The sequence below is a fragment of the Heterocephalus glaber genome, unplaced genomic scaffold (assembly GCF_053883595.1).
Source record: "Heterocephalus glaber isolate CG9 unplaced genomic scaffold, H.glaber_assembly_v1.0 deba00000281, whole genome shotgun sequence".
Taxonomy (NCBI): domain Eukaryota; kingdom Metazoa; phylum Chordata; class Mammalia; order Rodentia; family Bathyergidae; genus Heterocephalus; species Heterocephalus glaber.
In genome coordinates, this window is record NW_028258139.1 from 11,888,189 (window position 1) to 11,907,556 (window position 19,368).

The following is a 19,368-nucleotide window of genomic DNA, read 5'->3' on the forward strand; positions in this document are numbered from 1 at the left end:
AAAAACATTGGAGGGTCGGGGATTTAGCTCAGTGGTTTCGCTGCCTGCTGCGCAAGCGCAAGGACCTGAGTTCGATTCCCGGTACCGAAAAAAAGAAAGAGGAAAAACAGTCAGAATTGCCTTATGTTCAGACTTTCTTTGCATTAAGAAATAATCCTTATCTCTGTTCAAAATGTAAATGTAAGCCACAAGAAAGCCAGGTACTTCTGGACCCTATCACTGAGGTTTACCACCGTTGTCTTTTGGAAACTGAAGGGAAGTTTCCAAGGCTACCTTAGTCAAAACCCCACCTACTGTTACTAAACCTGAGGATGAAGTTTCCAAGACAATCCTTACAGAAGTCCCAACCCTTATAGAAACTGAGTCTAAGGCGCTCCCTACTTGCTCTTTGGAGCTTGAGATCACTCCTTCTTATCCTTTAGAGTCTAGGGTTGAGGTTTCTAGGCCAGCTACAGTTAAACCCTCTATGGGGCTATATCCATCCTCAGCTAATTTTGTTCAAGCCTCTCTAGGACACTATCCCTTACAAAAAGTAAATAGTAATTTTGGACATGATTGGGTCCATGTGCTCTTTTCTCTCAGTGACCTCACAGAGATCAAATAAGATCTAGGAAAGTTTTCAGATGACCTTGATAAGTACATTGATGTCTTTAGGGGACTTACTCAGATCTTTGAACTAGACTGGAAGGATGTAATGTTACTTTTAAGTCAAACATTGACTTCTATTGAGGTACAAGCAGCAATACAAGCTGCCATTACAGTTGGAGATGAATACCATCTTATTAATTTTAGAGGGCTAGAACAGAGACATCCAGGGGAACTGCTGGTTCCTATTGGATCCCAAGCAATCCCTACTAGGACCCCTTCTAGCCCACCAACCATATAGGAGATTGGTACAGAAGGCATCTTCAGTTTTGTATTCTTGAGGGCCTAAGAAGGACAAAAACTAAACCCTTCTATTATCTTAAATCATCAATTATTCAACAGGAGGAAAAAGAAAACCCCTCTGCCTTCTTAGATCGCTCACAAGAGGCATTAGGAAGCGCAAGCGCAAGGACCCGAGTCCTATCCCATGTACCAAAAAAAAAAACAACAAAAAAAAGAGGCATTAGTAAAGCATATATCCTTAGCTCCTGACTCAGTAGAAGGACAAATCGTTTTTTTTTTTTGTACCAGGGATCAAACTCTAGTCCTTGTGCTTGTGAGGCAGGCTACAGAACCACTGAGCTAAATCCCCAGCCCAACAAATCGTTCCTAAAGTCGTTTATTATGCAATCAGCCGCAGCTATTAGGAAAAAGTTACAAAAGATATCTTCCGGTCTAATAGTTCACTTGAGACTTCAGTGAGAATTACCTCCTCGGTATTTTATAATCGAAAGGAAGAGGAGGCTAAGGAAAGAAAACAGAAGAATTGAGAGAAAGTAACAGCCTTACCATCAGCCCTTAAAGAAACAGACTCTAGGTTGGGGCCGGGGATTTAGCTCAGTGGTTCCACCACCTGCCTCGCCAGCGCAAGGACCAGAGTTCGATCCCGGGTACCAAAAAAAAAAAAAAGAAATAGACTCTAGGGCTGGGGATTTAGCTCAGTGGGATGGCGCCTGCCTCGCAAGCATAAGGTCCTGAGTTCTATCCCTGCTACCAAAAAAAAAGAAAAAGGAGGAGGAGGAAAAGAAGAAATAGACTCTAGGTCTAATTCTCAGGGCTCCAAGAAGAGCTCGTCGACTAAGCCCACCTGCTACAGCTGCCAAAAGCCGGGCCATGCCCTACTTGCAAAGAGAATCACTGGAGGTCAGACTGCCCTCTGAGGCAAAGGCCCCAGAGCTCAGACCCATCTTACTAGCTGGCCCAGCAATACTGAAGGGTCCTGGGGCACTATCTGTCTTCTCCCTCTGGTCGGACTGACATCTCCATGGAGGAGCCCCAGGCAATCATGACTATAGAGGGAAAAGAAACCAGCCTATTGCTGGACAATGGGACATGACTCTTGGTCCCTCTCTCTCTCTCTCTCTCTCTCTCTCTCTCTCGCTCGCTCGCTCGCTTGCTCTTTTTTTTTTTTTTTTTTTTTTTGGTACTGGGGATTGAACTTGGGACCTTGCACTTGCGAGGCAGGCAGTAGAACCACTGAGCTAAATACCCACCCCTACCCATTCTTTTTTAAATTATGCCTAAAAGTCCAGTTCTCTTCCTCAGGAGAGATTTTTATTTTTTGGTACAGGAGATCGAACTCAGGACCTTGCACTTTCGAGGCAGGCAGCGGAACCACTGAGCTAAATCCCCAGCCCCTCAGGAGAGATATTTTATCCGGTTTAATACTGTAATACATATGCACCCAGGTCAGATACATTGCCTTCCCCTTGAAGAGACAGAAATAAATCCTAAAGTATGGGCAACTAAAGGTAGGATAGATAGAGTGATAAAAGCTACTCTGGCACAAAAACATCTTAAAGATCCTACCATTTTTCCTCACCAGAGACAATATCCTCTAAGGCCTGAAGTAAAAAAAGAATTATTGCCTATACTTGATAACTTAAGAACACGAGGTTTGCTTAAAGTCTGTAATAGCCCATGCAACACCCCAGTCTTGGGAATTCAAAAACTCAACATGGAATGGAGGTTACTACAGGACTTTAGATTAATAAATGAAGCAGTAGTGCCAATCCACCCAGTGGTACCTTACCTGTATACTCTCCTCTCTCAGATCCTGGAAAATGTCAGTTGATTCTCAGTGTTGGATTTAAAAGACTCCTTTTGTATTCCTTTACATACAGATTTCCAGTTTCTCTTTGCCTTTGAAAGTCCTCATGACCAGACCTTTCAGCTAATGTGGTTTCTAGATCTAAAGCACAACTTTGCAGCCTTGGGGTAAAATATTTGGGCCTCATCATATCTAAGGGAACCTGAAGATTGGGGGAAGAAAGAATTAAACCAATTCTTTCCTTTCCACAGCCCAAGACTCTAAAATAGCTAATGGGATTCCTAGAAATTACAGGCTTTTTTCACCTTTGCATAGCAGGATATGGTAAAATTGCATGACCCTTCTATCAGCCTATAAAAAAACCCCAAAAGACAAATATCCATATTTTAACCTGGGAACCTGATTTCCAGACCACATTCCAGAAGCTCAAACAAAGGCTTCTAAACTCCCTGGCACTGAGCTTTTCAATGTGACACCATTTCACTTTGTATATTAATGAAAGTTGGGGCATGGCTTTGGGAGTGCTTATGAAGGATTAGGGACCTGCTCAACAACCTACAGGGTATCTGAATCATGAATTAGACATTGTAGCAAAGGAATGGCCTGTGTGCCTTAGAGCTGTGGCTACAGTAGCTCTCTTAGTGCTAGAGGCATCCAAGCTGACTTTAGGCAAAGATCTCATTGTATACACACCTCACAATGTGCCAGAACTTTTTTTCTTTGCCAAAGGAAGCCTATGGGTATCAGATGACCAACTTCTTAAATATCAGGGTATACTTCTAGAAGGACCAACCATTCAAATAGACACGTTCCTCCTTAAACCCTGCCACCTTTCTACCAGAAAAGGAGGAAGTTGAGGCTGAAAGACATGACAGTGAACAGATAATTCTCCACACATACACAGCAAAGAAGACTTGTTAGAAACACCCCTACTCATCCTGATTTGACCCTCTTCTGTGATGGCAGTTCTTTCATGGAAAATGGGACAAGAAAATCAGGGTATGCAATACTGACCTTACACCAGACACTTGAAAATTCCTCACTTGTGCCTGGTACTAGCACTCAGTTAGCAGAATTCATAGCTCTGACCAGGGTTTTTATAACTCAGTAAAGGACAAAAAGTCAATATTTATACTGATTCAAAGTATGCTTTCCTAGTATTACATGTACATGCAGCCATATGGAAAGAAAGAAATTATCTGACAGCAAATGAATCTCCTATGATGTATCATAGGGAGATAGATGAACTTTTATCCTCTGTCTATATACCCTCAAGAGTTGCGGTTATTGACTGTAGAGAACACCAAAAAGGAGTTGAAAAAATATCTCAAGGTAATCAACTGGCTGATACAGCAGAAAAAGAAGGTGCTTGAGGTCCCCCCTTTTGAGCCACCCTGATCTAGGACGGGTTCTTTGATCATACTCAAGTATTCTCAGTCAGAAATCAAATGGGCTCTCTCCCATGGGTTCCTTCCATCAGGGTGGTTACAGTCGCATGATGATAAATTGTTTCTTTCTGGCTCTAGTCAATGGAAAATTGTTAAGTCTTTACATCAAACCTTTCACTTGGGAAGAGACAAGACACAGCAGATAACCTCAAAGTTATTCATAGGGAAGGGACTTTCTCAGACAATACAACAGATAGTTAAAGCATGAGCTCTGCAAAACAAACAAACGAACAAAAAACCAATCCTCTTAACCAGACCATAGATCTTCCAGGTATACAGAGACATGGTAAATCCCCTGCAGAGGACTGGCAACTCGACTTTACTCATATGTGAAAGAGTAAGGGACTTCAATACCTATTGGTCTGGGTAGATACTTTCACAAACTGGGTTGAGGCCTTTCCTTATAGAAAAGAAAAGGCACAGGAAGTGATAAAAGTTTTGGTCTCAGAAATCAACCCCAGATTTGGACTTCCTAAGAGCTTCCTAAGAGTGATAATGGGCCTTCCTTTAAAATGACCATCACACAGGGCATCTCAGTTACTGGACATTTTCTATCACATTCATTGTGCCTGGAGGCCACATTCACCAGGAAAGATAGAAAAGATAAATGAGACCCTAGAGACATCTTTGCAAAATGGCTCAGGAGACCCACCTATAGTGGCTTCACTTACTACCTTTAGCTCTTTTTTTTTTTTTTTTTTTTTCCTGGTACCGGGGATTGAACTCAGGACCCTGTACTTGCGAGGCAGGTGCTGGAACCACTGAGCTAAATCCCTGGCCGTCCTTTAGCTCTTATTAAAATAAGAAATACACTTCAAATTCTAGGCCTCAGTCCATTTAAAATGCTTTCTGGACACCCTTTTCTCACTAATGATTTTCTCTTTGGTAGAGAAACAGATACTTTACTAAAAGACATCACCTCACTGGATAAATTTCAATAGACTCTTCAACAGCTAACAGAAGCTCAGCCTAAAGAAAGAGGAAGTCCCATATTCCAACCCAGAGATTTAGTATGGGTAAAGTCTCTCCCCTCATCATCTTCTTCCCTACGACCAACTTGGGAAGGACCATACACAGTGATCCTGTTGACTCCATCAGCTGTCAAGATAATTGGCCTGGACTCCTGGATATATCACACCTGACAAGCCCTGGGAACCAGAGACTGTCATGGAGTGTGAGCCAACACCGAATACTCCTGTGAACCCCTAGAAGACTTAAAATTTTTGTTCAAAAAGAAAACAAAACCTCCAGATAAGTAATCTAAGATGTAACTCTTAGCTCTTTTACTAATCACCTCACCACTTAAAGGAGACTGCAGTTCCTTTCTAAGGTGGGCACAGGAATAAGCAGAATCATTACAACAAACATCCTGCTGGATATGTGGCCCACTCCCTGTGTCAAGTACATCAGAACATTCTTGGTGGGTATACTCACTTCAGGGAAATGATTGGAATAGGCTACAAGAATACCTTCATGAGACATGAAAGAGTTTCATAGTTCATAGTTCAGCTCACCATTAAAAGGTAACTGAGTGGCCTATAAACTATACTCTTAATGACTTGGATATAATCAGATTTTTTCTAACAATGGCATTGAAGCCTCTCTACAGGCTCTAGTAAAACTCCTATCAAGTAGAAGTAAGGGTCTGCTCATGAGGGACAACAACTATAGATATCAAGATGACTATTTTCAGATATGGGGTGATTATATATGGTTAACCTCCACTATAGAACATCTTGGTAGAAATGCCCCTGTATGTTGTGAACAACAACAACAAAAAATCACTCCTATTCTCATTGGCCTAACTCTACTAAATACTTGGGATGGAGCCAGAGATTTAGCTCAGCGGTTCCACTGCCTGCCTCACAAGCACAAGGACCCAAGTTCGATCCCTGGTACCAAAAAAACTAAATACTTGGGATGGACATTCCCTGAACAGTGTATATACACAATAACTTTACAGGCCAAAGATTGGTTTGCAACAAACTGGTTTAATTGCCCTGGAACTAGATGGGAAGCCCCCATGGCACTCACTGGTCCTGTGAGACCACTTTGTGGCCCTGGCTACCCCCAAGATGGATAGGGAGATGTACTCTGTGATTTGTGTGGTTACAAGGCAGGAGTGTCAAAAACATTGACAAACCTGCAAACTTACCCCACCTATGACATCGATGGTCTAGAAGTGTGTTTCACTGGTATGACCACTTGGCTTCTATCTTTATCCCCTCCTTAGGGTTAGATGATGTCATGTGACACATCAAGGCCTTAACTAATTATACTCAGCAGACCTTAAATAACAACATCACTGGTCTACCTGTTTTGAATGAAGAAGTAAAATTAATGAGACAAGCCATCCTCCAAAATCAGATGGCATTAGACATTCTAACTGCAGCACAAGGGAATACCCATGCAATTATAAAAGCTGAATGTTGTATGTACATTGCTGGTCCATCTGCTAATATCATGATAGCTGTTCAAGATATTCAGTGACAGATTAATGCCATATCAGATTCTGAAATCCCCTGGACCTTTTCCTTATCCTCTTTGTGGGAGGCTATTACTGGTTTCTCCTGGTGGAAACACTTGTTAGCTATATGCATAGCAATCTTGCTGATCTTATTAATTGGCCCAGGTATTCTTAACTGTTTCTTTAGCCTTGTCTCCTCCAGACTCAAAACTATGTGCTTACCCAAGATGAGAATGCCTGGTGCTTATTGAGGGCCCTTAGATAGACCCTCTGTGGAGTATCTCTGACTGCCAATCACAACTACGACCCTCTTCAGCCAGTAGTAGCAAGTACAGTCTTTGCCCTTTGCCCCCTCAATGCAGTTAGGGGTACTTCTTCAGAGCGGGGAATATTGTAGACAGCTATGTTAATTAGATATCTTGCAGGCAGTTAGACAGGGCCAGCCCTCTGAGGAGTCAATAGGAGAGACCAATCGAGACACATTCACTGAAGGTCAGCATTATAAAAAAAGAAAAGTACTTACCTACTTCCCCTAGAGATGAATAGCAGTGATTGATATTCTAAATAGACATCAATCACCTTAAGTAGGGACCAGAAACTCCCTAGTCCATTTCTGTTCCTGGAAATTCCTTGTTTAATCTATACTTTTGCTATGTGACTTGTTTTCCCATTTGAACCCTATTTAATCAATATTAACTAAGTGACTGTACTTGTGATCTTATTGGTTGGTCATTGTTTTGTCCCACCTCATGGCCACCTTGTGATTTTTCCATTGGATCTTATTAGTTGACTATAGTTTTGTCCCACTTTTGTACCCACCTCACCTTGTGGCTTTGCTCCATAAAAACCCTATGGGGCCTAGGGCTCCAGGCAACCCACTTTCCAGGTGTTCCCTCCTATCCCTCTCAGGCAGGAGGTGTCTCTCTCTCAATAAATATTCCTTGCTGTTATCCTCCGTTGTTCCTAGAATTCATTCTTCAATTTTAGAGAACATGAATTAGCATTTTGGATATCTAGCAGGTTATAATATTTTCTCCTTTTATGGATTATTTTGCTTATTTGAATTAATTGGTGTCCCATATCATTAGGAGAGCCAACTTGCAGGGCATGCCACCTAGACACTCCAGGGGGCCGGGGATTTAGCTCAGTGTTTCTGCCACCTGCCTCACAAGTGCAAGGTCCCAAGTTCGATCCCTGGTACCAAAAAAGAGACTCCATTCATTTTCTATTGCAACAAACGTAATATGCCTTCTTGTTCTGTGAACATTCTCTCCCCAGCACATGGCTAGGAAGGGATTCTATTCAACACTGAAGGTGTGTATTTTTGTGTCAGTTAACTAGTTAGGGAAACTGTGAAAGCAGTATTTGATAACATAAATTCTAAGCCAAATATTCTCTTTTTTTTTTTTTCTTTTTTTTTTGGTACTGGGGATTGAACTCGGGTCCTTGTGGTTGCACAGCAGGCAACGAAACCACTGAGCTAAATCCCCAGCCCTAAGCCAAATATTCTCATAAGAGCATATTCTGAATGCTTCTGAGACAAAGTTCAGATAATGACATGACGCAAAATAGTGTGACAGTGGTGACTTTAACATTTGATTTGCTAATAGAAAAAAAAGACTCAGTAAGAGTTTACTAAGCTTTTCCTAAAGTTACATTGCTTCAAAAACCTATAAAAGATGGGCCGGGGATTTAGCTCAGTGGTTTTGCCACCTGCTGCGCAAGCGCAAGGACCCGAGTTCGAGCCCCGGTACCAAAACAAAAAAACAAAAAAAAAAACCTATAAAAGTTGAAGTATCTCAGTGTTGTTAAAGGGAACTAGCCATCTGGTCACCTTCCTAGCCACAAAAAAGAAACCAAGGCTGGCAGTTTTGTAGTCTCAGAGTCATCCCAAATGTTTCTTTTCCAGTTTAATGTGGAACAGGTAGATTTGGTGAATTAACCATTCAGCATGATTGTTTTTTAGTGTATGATTTTTTTTTTTCTTTTGTACTGGGGATCAAACCCGGTACCTTGCCCTTGAGAGGCAGGCGGAGGAACCACTGAGCTAAATCCCCAGCCCAGTCAAGCTTGTTTCTTAAAACAATGGCCTGCTAAATTCACAACCACACCACCACACCACACCACTGCTCTGTTGGAACACACAGCTACCTCGATCATAAACTCTCAGCACCAATAATGAATTAAAGAGGCAGAGTTTAAAATAAAGGAAGAAGGCCGGGGATTTAGCTCAGTGGTTCCAGCACCTCCTGTGCAAGCGCACGGTCCTGAGTTTGATCCTTGGTACCAAAAAAATAAAACAAAACAAAAATAAAATTTAAAATAAAGAAATAAAATAAAGGAAGATAGTTTATTTGGAAAGCGTGGAAAAAAGAGAAGATAGACAGCTGCTCTGGAAGTGTAGGGGGCATTAGAAAAGGAATACCTGTGGGGTTTTGTTCCCAGCTCCTTTTTTATTAAGACTGGTGTCCCTGCCTCACATCGGGCATCTGGTAGCCTGGGTACCTTTGTCTACATGTTTTTGGTCATTTGATTTCTTCCTGCCCTTTTGTAATGGACAAATGTGGGAAGAGGGATACTCATAGAGAAGGGCAGTTTAGAGTTAGAAATGAAGTAAAGGGGACGTGTGTATCTGATGCAGTGGTATAGTGATGCTAAGGAGAGACTATACATATAAGTATATACGTATAGATGTGTCTTTTATATATATTAAACGAGTCCTTAGGTGGCTGTCTCTTATCTCCTTTGTATTTTATCAGGTGAAGGTGAGAGCTGTTTACCCTGGTTTTTTATGTTTCTGGGTACATCCCTGTTTTGTCTGTTGGGTCTTCCTATTAAATTCTTATGTTAAATGTGTTACCTGGCACCTTCCCGGCCCTAGTTTTTCTCTTTATTGATCTTTGTCTTTCTAATTGTTGGGAGTCTAACTGCAGAGGCAAAAGTGGCCCTTCCTCAGGGTCAGCTGGGCTATTTACTTATCTCTTGCCTTTCTTTTTCTGTTGTTGGTTTCCTCAAGCAGTTGGTAATTCTCAGTTATTCGTTCATGTTGGATCTGAGATCAGTGTTTCACAGCCTTGCTTTTGATGTGGCCTTCCTAAGGGGCCCTTTCAGATGTTTTTCCCCCCTAATCACACCCCATCAAAGTTTAATGTCACAGCTAGTCATGGTGGGACCCACTTGTAATCACAGCATGCTGGGAGGATGAGACGGGGGGGGGGGGCATGGCAAGTTTGAACCCAGCTTGGCCGATTTTGCTGCAACTTAGTGATATAGGGCACCAGGTAATCCAAATGATGTAAATAATCCAAACAAGGGAAATATTATAACCCCAAACCTGCTAGATATCTAAAACCCATGTTTCTATTCTCTAAAATCAAAGAATGAATTCTACAAACAACAGAGGTTAAGAGTAGGAAATATTTACTGAGGGAAAGACAGCTCCTGCCTGAGAGGGACAGGAGGGAACATCCGGAAAGTGGGTTGCCACAAACCCTGTGTTGTGCCCAGATCGCGAGGTCCCCAAAGACCACCAAGGAACCGATTCCAATGCAAACACACGAGGGTCGTTTATTCAAGCTCGAGCAGGGACTCTCAACTGTCAGCGACGCAGCGGGTCAAAATTGAGAGCCCTGACTCTAAAACACCAGGGGTTTTTATAGAGGTTACAGCAAGGCGCGGGGTTTCGAAAAGGCGCGGGGTTTCAAATCACACGCAAATCACACAATTGGCTAGCATTTAGCAAGTTTTAAAAGTTTAAACCTAATTGGCTGGGCCTTGCGCGCTGAACTGCAAACGGCTGCTCAAGTCATCGAAAAGAACATCTGGGATACTGGGGTATTGGGGTAACTACTGATTAGCTGTTGCAGGTCATCGAGAAGAGCATCTGGGACATTGAGGCAGCTACCGATTAGCTGTTGCTAGGCTAGTTGCTAGGGGACTGCTGGACATTATCACAGGCAGGTGGCCAAAGTGCATCTTGTGGTTTTTCTTGGAACTAGAATTTATGTCCAGGCCACCTTTACTCTAAAATGGGGCCAAAATTTTAAAATGGAGTCACTCAGGTCTCACACCTGGTCCCCAGGGGGTTTTATGGAAGCAAAGCCACAAGTGAGGCAGGTACAAAAGTGGGACAAAACTATAGTCAACTAATAAGATCCAATGGAAAATCAAAAGGTGGGCATGAGGTGGGACAAAATCATGATCAACCAATAAGATTACAAGTACAGTCACCCAGGTAATATTGATTAAATAAGGAAACAGGTCACGAAGCAAGGGTACAAAGAGGAGTCTACAGAGAGGAAATGGGCTAGGGAGACTTTGGTCCCCACTTAAGGTGATTGATGTCTATTTAGAATATCAATCACTGCTATTTATCTCTAGGGGAAGTATGTGAGTGTAGTACTTTTTCTTTTTGAGTCTTGGCTTTGAGTAGATGGGGCTCAAGTGTCTAATGTTTGACTCCCTCTAGCTGCCTACAACATATCCAATTAACTTAGCTGTCTACAATATTATTAGTAACACTTTATTTCAAAATAAAAATAAAAAGAGCTCAGGATGTAGCTCAGTGCAAAGGCCCTGGATTCAATTCCCAGGTGCGCGCGTGCACGCGCACACACACACACACACAGACACACACACTCACACTCACGTGTTAATGTCACAGTAATGCTGTATATCTGCGTGTCCCCTCTTACCCACCCAGAGCACTTTCTTCAGTGCAGAAGGTCATACCCCTCATCTGCTGGAACACCACCCAGCCAGGGGACATTTTCATCCAAGAAGAAGAGCTTCACTCAGCCAGAAAGGAGTAAAAATTCTTCCTGGAGGAACTGCATGCTTTTCTTCCAGGATGATTTACATACCAAAACACAAGAGTAGTTTTTGAACTCCTGTATTTACATCAGTAAATAAACAAGGGCAATAATGGGCTATCCATTGGTCCCTCCACAAACCTTCGAAGACCGATGGATGCCCGGCAGCACCAGTCTCAAAGTCCTAACCCCTAAAGATCTCCTAGATCATATTCAGACATTGTAAGAAGTAGGACCAGGAAAGGGGAAGTTCATCTTGGCCTCCACTCTCCGGGATCTGCTCTTACTCCTTCCGAAACAGCGAGGACGGTAACCACTGAGAGCTCGGTCTTCCCTGTCCTAGAGCGGCTGAGCGGGCCTCACTTCCGGCTTGTGTCTGGCTGCCGGGTGCGGCCAGGAGGACGGCCAAGAGGGCCTCAGGCACCTGATTTCCCGGAGGGGGGGGGCCTTTTAGGGCCTCAGGATAGGGGTCCACTAGCAGTGAGAGAGGGATGGGGGGGGGGCTGGGGAAGTTGGGGTGTGGTCACGAGGTAGGGCCTGAGGAGGACGTGGGGTGTGGTCAGGAGTAAGGATCTGTGGTGTGAGTGGGGGCCATCGGTAGGGTCTAAGGAAGCTGTGGGGGCAGGGCGGGGTCTGTGGCTGGCAAGGTGCATGGTCACGGGGCGGGGTTTGTGGAGGGAGTTGGGCGTGGTCACGGGGCTGGGTCTAGAAGAGTGTGGGGCGTGGTCACAGAGAGGGTTCTGTTGATGGTGTGGGCGTGTCACCGGGCCTGGGGAGGGTCGGGGGGGCAAGGTCGGCTGCAGGCGGATGTATCTTCCCTGGACTGTAGGGTGTGCGGGTCCGAAGGGGGCGAGACCCCATCATTAGCCTCATCGTATGCCCTCCCTTTCCTAGTTTTCAGTTTCAGAAAGCTCAGCAGTGCCAGTCACTACGGAGGCTTCCTGGGACATATCCCAACACTAAGAGAAAAAGAGGTGAAAGAAAAATCATTCCTTCATTTATTCGTTCCATCTGTACGTCCCTTCTGCCTTTGCCTAGCATTTAGTGTCCTGCAGGTGATGATGCCTTGTCCCCAGATCTCTGCCCCACTCCCCACCAGGATCTCATTGTGAAGGGAGGCAGGGGAAGGCCGCAAGAGTGACAGGAGGAGCAGAGCCCTGCTCTGACTCGGGAAGGACCCTCCTGGCAAGATAACACCTCGAGGTGGAGAGGTGGATGGAAAACAGCACCTTGGCCACTGTCCCCACCTGTTTTGCTTCCAGCTCACTCTCTGAAGGCACCCTGAGCAGTCTTTGCTATTTTTCCTCAGCATTTATTTATTTATTTATTTATTTATTTTTGCAGTACTGGGATTGAACCCAGGGCCTTCTAGCAGAACTACATCCCCAGCCGTTTTATTTTTATTTTGAGCCAGAATCTCCCTAAGTCACTATGTTGCCCAGGCTCGGCTTGAATTTATGATGCTGTTGCAGATTACAGGCATGCAGCACCATACCTTGCTACATTAAGACATTTTAAAATCGAAAAAAAAGTTTTACCCATGGTGGGGGCCTGGAGGGGAAGGGTAGGGAGCAAAACCACACTGCCTCCAAGTCAGCTGTGATACATCAAGATGGAGGTGGACCTGAGCAGGCCTGGAAGCCAATTTCAAGTGTGGAGAGGGCAGCTGTAGGCTGAAGGTGGCCTAGGGTGGATCCTGAGGACTGCACAGTTAAGTCCCAAGGGCAGGGGAGTGAGGCTGTGGGAGAAGAAGGAGAAGTGAGAAATCAGCACTTGGCTAGTGGGATGATCAAGGAGGTACTAGATGTGGAGACTGAGGCCAGAGGATCCACAGGCCAGGCAAGTAAGAGGGACAGGGGAAGAGCGCAGCATCTCAGGCCTCAGATGCCCCTTGGAACCCTCCTCTCCCGCTGCCTCAGCCACCACAGATGGTACTGCCCCCCAGAACTGGTCCCTCCCAACTGGCCTTGCAGCCAGGATCAGTCTTTTCCTTTGAAACCACCCCACAGCTCTGCTGCACCTCTTTGATCTCCCTGCCCCAGCCTGGCCCCTGCTTCCCCTGCCCCTAATGGCAGGTTCAGCTGCCTAGGTAGTCCCTTCCTGCATTTCCTCCATGTAGTCTTTGCTGCCCTTTGGTCTCAGCTGATCTCTGGGTCTCTGTCCATGGCTCTGAGATGACCAGCAGCTGTAGCGGTGCATGTCTCCCCTTGGCTGTGCCAAAGGAGAAGTAATTGCCAAATGAGATCTGAAGGATGACAGAAGCCAGCTGGGAAGGGTGGAAAGGAAACAAAAATCCCAAACCTCAGTCAGAGAGGGTAGTGTGTCGACCCAAAGTTTTGGCCAGAGAAGGGTAGAGGCTGAAGGCCAGCCTGTGTGGGAAGCAGAGAATGGAGCTGTCAGTAGGGCCTAGGAAGAAGATGGCCCCAGAGTTTGCCTTGAAGCTGGTGAAGGGGCCTGTTTGGGTGACCTATGAAGGTGGAGGGAAACAGGTGTTTGGGGAGGTGGGACCACAAGGTGGGGTAACAGACATGTTGCCATCAGCCAGATGCTTCTCAGGGACACCTGCCTGCCTATAGCAAATGCTGTCACCAAGTGTATTTCTTCCAGCCCCTAATTTAAAGCCATAGATACTTGAGCAGTTTTCATGTGCCAGGCAGGAAAACGGGCTCAGAGAGGTGAGGTGACTTGCTCAGGACACATATAGTTGTTATAGAATCCCTGGATGTGACTCAATAGTCTTATTTTCCGTGCCCCCTTCCCAAGGCACTGATTTGAGGGGCCTTAGGGAGGAGGGTAAGCTAGTTTGGGGGGAACTTGCCCTGAGGAAGAAGGGGAGGGAAAGCCAGTCAACAGCACAAGGAGTGGACAAAGCTGAGGGTGTTGGTAGGAGGGAATGGTGGTGATGTCATATCTTCAAAAATCAAGCAAGGAGGTAATTTCGGGACTCTCTGGTAGTGCCAGGCTCATGGTGAAAGAAATAAGGGGAGGAGTTCTCCTTCTATAGCACCTGGCTTTCAAACAATACGAAGTCTGAGCCACTGCAGTCAGGGCCAAACCTGGTAGGTAGGCAGCTCTCACTTGCTCTGGTGCTGTCCTTTGTAGCACTACTAGATGTGGTGGCCAAGCCCCATTGAATTGCCCTTCAGGAGCAGCTGGCATCTGTAGCTCCTCCCTAGCACATCCTTAAGGCTAAGAATGGGCTTTTCTTCCTGATCCAGGTCCACTTTGCTATGTGTCCCCTCCACCAGGCTGAGCAGTGTACAGGACCCCAAGGGAGACTCTGGGTTTGAGGGCCACCCCCACCCCCTCTCCCCAGAATCTGCTGGGGAGGACTGGGAGACTTCTGTACAAGGGGAACCTGCCCCTCAGGTGGGATTGAGTCTTCTGGGAAGCAAGGCCTGTGGTTCCAAGATATGTGACTTTTGAGGACATGGCCGTGTACTTCACTTGGGAGGAGGCACAGCACCTGGGTCCCCAGAAGAGAGCACTGTACCCGGATATGGTGCTGGAGAACTACTATACCCTGAGAACTCTGGGTGATCACCAGATGGTAAGCCTCAGGTGCTTGGCTCTCATGACTGGTTGGTCCCCAGTCCATGATGGGGTATCTGAGTCCCAGTAGGGAGTGCCTGGTGGACTCTTCTTTGCCTGTTCTCTTTCCCCTCTGAACCTACGCTGGAGCCCCGTCTTCTCTCATCCTCTGTAGCCCCTGCTCAGGAGCAGTTCTGATTGTTCTCAACTGACCATTCCCTTCTCTATGAACAGGTTTTGTAGTGTCCAGATCCAAGGGCATCTCCCAGCTGGAGGAGAAGGAGATGCCATGGCCCTGCTGGGGTCTTTATATCCAGGTGAGTGGTGAGGTAGTTTCCTAGGGAAGGCAGTGATCCTATATGCATGAGCTGTGAGGCATGTGGCATGGAGATCAGGATGACCCAAACTGTCCTTTACTGGCTCCCTTCCTGCCCCCATCCCTCTAAGTGCAGGTCCACTGTGACATCCCCTGTGCTACTATTTGGGTAGGATGGTCATTTTCTTGGTGACCAAGTGTCCACCTGATGAACTGATTAGAACTTAAAAGTTTCTAAGTATAAACAAAACTTTGCCAGTATTTGTATATTGAGAACATGCCCTCCATCCTGTCCCTGTTTTATACATCAAGCACATATTGAATACCACCTGCATGCAGGCATTCTTCTGCCTGCTGGTTTTGAAAGTAAGCAAAACCAAGCCCTTCAAGAACATTCTAATTTGGAGAGGAATTATCAATCCTGACTTTGATATCCTATTTTTGGTCTTCTTCTTAGAAGACTGGGGGCAGGGACTTTATTCCTCACCCAAACCTCAGCACCAAGAGCATTTGGCAAGAGAACACTGTTAAAATGAACAGATACTGTTAAAATGAGTCCCTATGTTTCTTCAGTTGTTAGTGTCTACTTTGTGCACAGTGCCATCCAGATGCTGCAAAGATGAGTATGAGAAAGCCTGTGCCTCAGTATCTCACAGGCCAGTCAGAGAGAAATGAATACACATGCAACTCACCTCAGTGCAAGAGAAAATGAATAAAATCATTAACAAAAAGGAATATAATGCTGTACTCAGGCTGAGACATATAAGCTGCACAGAAATTTGCTTTGGCTCAGTCATAAAAATAACTGATAGCCCTACCATCTGTGGCTTCAGTTTCCACAGTTTCACAGTAAACCACGGTCTAAAAACATTCAGCAGGCAATTGCAGAAATAATTAACAAGTTTTAAATGCTATACCATTCTGAGTAGTGTGATGAACTCTTGCTGTCTCTCACTATCCCACCTGGAATGTGAATCATTCCTTTGTGCATAGTATCCACTCTGCATACACTACCTGCCTGTTAACCACTTAATACCTGCTTGAGTTATCAAAGTGTTACAGTATCACAGTGCTTGTATTTCAGTAACCCTTACTTTGGTTAATAAGGGCCCCAAATCTCTGGCAATTTATATGAGCCAAAGAGAAGCTGTAAGGTACTTCCTTCAAGTGAAAAACAGATGAAAAAGCATAGTTTATATAGAGTTCAGTATTATCCTCAGTTTCAGGTATTGTGGGGGTCTTAGAACATAACTTCTGTGGACAAGGGGGTTCTGCCTACCTTCCTTTTTCTTTCACAGAGAAGCCTTTGCTTTGTCTTCTTTGTTTCAGATTCTCAGGTCAAGACAAGGTACAAACAGTTAACTCCAAAGGGAAAAAATCTTTTGAAAAAAAATTACAAAGAGTAACCCAGAAAGTTTTCCTAAGAGGCAATCCAAAGGAGTCTGAGTCTAAACTAGCTTATGGGACTGAAATAGGAGCAGAACACTCATGGAAAAAAGTCACAATAAAGGGCAGGAGGAAGTTCTTTTCCCAAAAGAGAGGTTGATGGCGAGTGACCAGCTCTCCCCTCAAAACCAGTTTAGCAGAGAAAGACCAGGAATGCCACAAATTAGAGAAAAATTTGTCTCTTGACACAAAGTTTATTGCTCATCAGAGGGACAGGCCTGCAGAGAGAGCCACTAGATGGAGGACACATGGCCAAGGCTTTCTGTGGGAGCCAGGCCTGAGTGGACAGGAGACAGGTCCTGGTGGGTCAAAGCTCCTTAGATGTCATGTGTGTGGAAAATCTTTCAGCAAAAATTTACACCTTAGTCAACATCAGAAAACTCACCCTTGAGAGAAGACCTGTTGATATATCCAGTGTGGATGAATATTCAATCACAACTCAATCCTGTGGAGAGAAACCCTATATGTGTAATGAATGTGGCATTTGTGATTTCAAGAGGCATCAAAGCTTGTGAAACATCAGAGAATTCACACTGGAGAAAATTCCTGCAGCTGTACTACGTGTGGGAAAGCCTTTAGTGGGAATTCAACCCTTATTAAACATCAGTTGATACATACTAAAGAGAAGCCCTACAAATGTAATGAGTGTGAGAAAGCCTTTAGTCAGAAAGCAAATCTCATTAAGCATCTGAGAACTCATATAGGAGAAAAGCTCTTTGCCTGCAGAGAATGTGGGAAAAGCTTCAGTCAGGCATCACACCTAGCTCACCCTCACAGAATGGATTCTGGAGAGAAAACCCTACAACTGTGAGGAATATAGTAAAGTTTTGGTCAAACATCACACCTGGTTTATCATCAAAAAATATACACTGGAGAGAAGCCTTCTGTATACACTGTGTGTGGAGAGGCTCTATTTAGATGTCACACTTGATTCACCACCATAGAACACATTCAGTAGAGAGGCCCCATGAGTGTCACCAGTGTGAGAAGTGCTGCAGCCAGCGTTCAACCCTTATCAGACATCAAGTTTCCCATACTATGGAGAGTGCATACCACTCCGAATGTGCCAGTCTTTCAGCATGAGCTAGTCTCCCTATCACTATCTCACACATCCCATAGAAAGGAGCCTTTCCATTTGTACAAGAGAAAGCACCTAAGAATGCATAGAAGACAGAAGGACCTTTTTGCTCTAGCTCATCATGCAATATTAGAGTTCCTAAAAGAGAGGACTTGTGGGTGTGACGAATGTGGAGGAACCATTTTGTCGGAGCTCACACCTTTTTTACAGTGAGATCATTCATATGAGTGTAACAGATATAAGAAAGGCTTTGGTGTGTTGTGGACAGAAGGCAGAACTCTGGGGACTACCAATGTCTTCTTTGAACAAACTGTCCCAGTAGGTTCTTGGCAATGGGTGGCTATGCTCTGTGGCTATATGTTGTAGACTGGGGACAAAGACAGTCTTGGGGGAAGGCAGTGATCTCGGATGTAGCCTGATACCAAAATGTAGACTCAGCGAGAAGCAGATAGGGAAATGAGGTGATGCACATGAAAAGCAAGGCTGCCAGTTAGTGTCTGTCCCCAGGGTGGCTGCTTTGTCTTGGGCAAAAAGTTTTGGGGATGGAAGTTCTCAGTGATGCCAGACTATTTAGTCACACATTTACAGACAGCCTCTTGTTCTGTCTCCACAGATAGTCAACCTCATCTGCAATGGTTTGTCCCCTCAAAACTCACACTGGAGTTTATCCACATTGTGAGGTGTCAAGGTGGTGGAAATCTGATCTGAAAATGTTTAGAGGTGGAGCCTTTGGGGGTTATTAGAGTCATCAGGGTGGAGCTCTATGATTGAATTCTGGTGGCTTTATAAGAGGGATAGAGACCAGAAGACACACACACACACACACACACACACACCTCTATCTGTGGCCTGTGATACCCTGTGCTCCTTCTGGACCCTGCCAACAAAAAAGGCCATCACCAAATGTAGCCCCAGTGACCTTGCATCTTTGGAACTATGAACCAAACAAACCTCTTTTTGCTACAACTCACTCAATTTGTGGTATTGTTAACAACAGAAAATGGACTAAGACACCATCCATTGTGAGAATGGGTATTGGGGTAGAGAGGCATTCATCATGTAGTCACGGGCAATTTGATTCACCTTCAATGTCAGTGTTGTTCCCTGTGAAATGGTGAGATCAATTCCTATCTGGTGCCTGTGGGCACTTGCCCATAGCAGATGGCCAGTGAATAGTGCTGCTATTACCATCTTGTAGTTTTACTAGGTTCAGCCTCAAAGGGTGATGTTCTCTTTGTGAATTCTCAGTGCCCAGGAGATAATTATGATCTTGAACTGGTGACAAGTTCCACCCCTGACATGCTATTCTGGTTCCTGCTGTGAATACTGTCTTTAACCTTAGTTATCTAGAAATGGCATCTTCCAGGTATCTACTGATCCTTCAGAGAAGTTAAGCTCTTTATTCTGCCTTGCCCTTTAGTTCTCACTCCCCATGGACCTCACAGATGGTGGCAATAGTGGAGTGGCCTTATCCCATGAGACTGCAGAATCAATCCATGGGCCCCTAACAGTTTTCCACCAGCCCACCCCAACATCCTCATGCTTCAGGATGCCCCTTCCTTTTCAACATTCCAGG

At 44.8% G+C, this 19,368-nt stretch overlaps 1 protein-coding gene across 1 annotated transcript in view; it reads left to right on the top strand.

The window, feature by feature from the left end:
* The window catches only part of Arhgap39 (Rho GTPase activating protein 39), a 171,141-nt gene that overhangs the window by 46,274 nt on the left and 105,499 nt on the right, over positions 1-19,368 (top strand). The window lies entirely within an intron of this gene.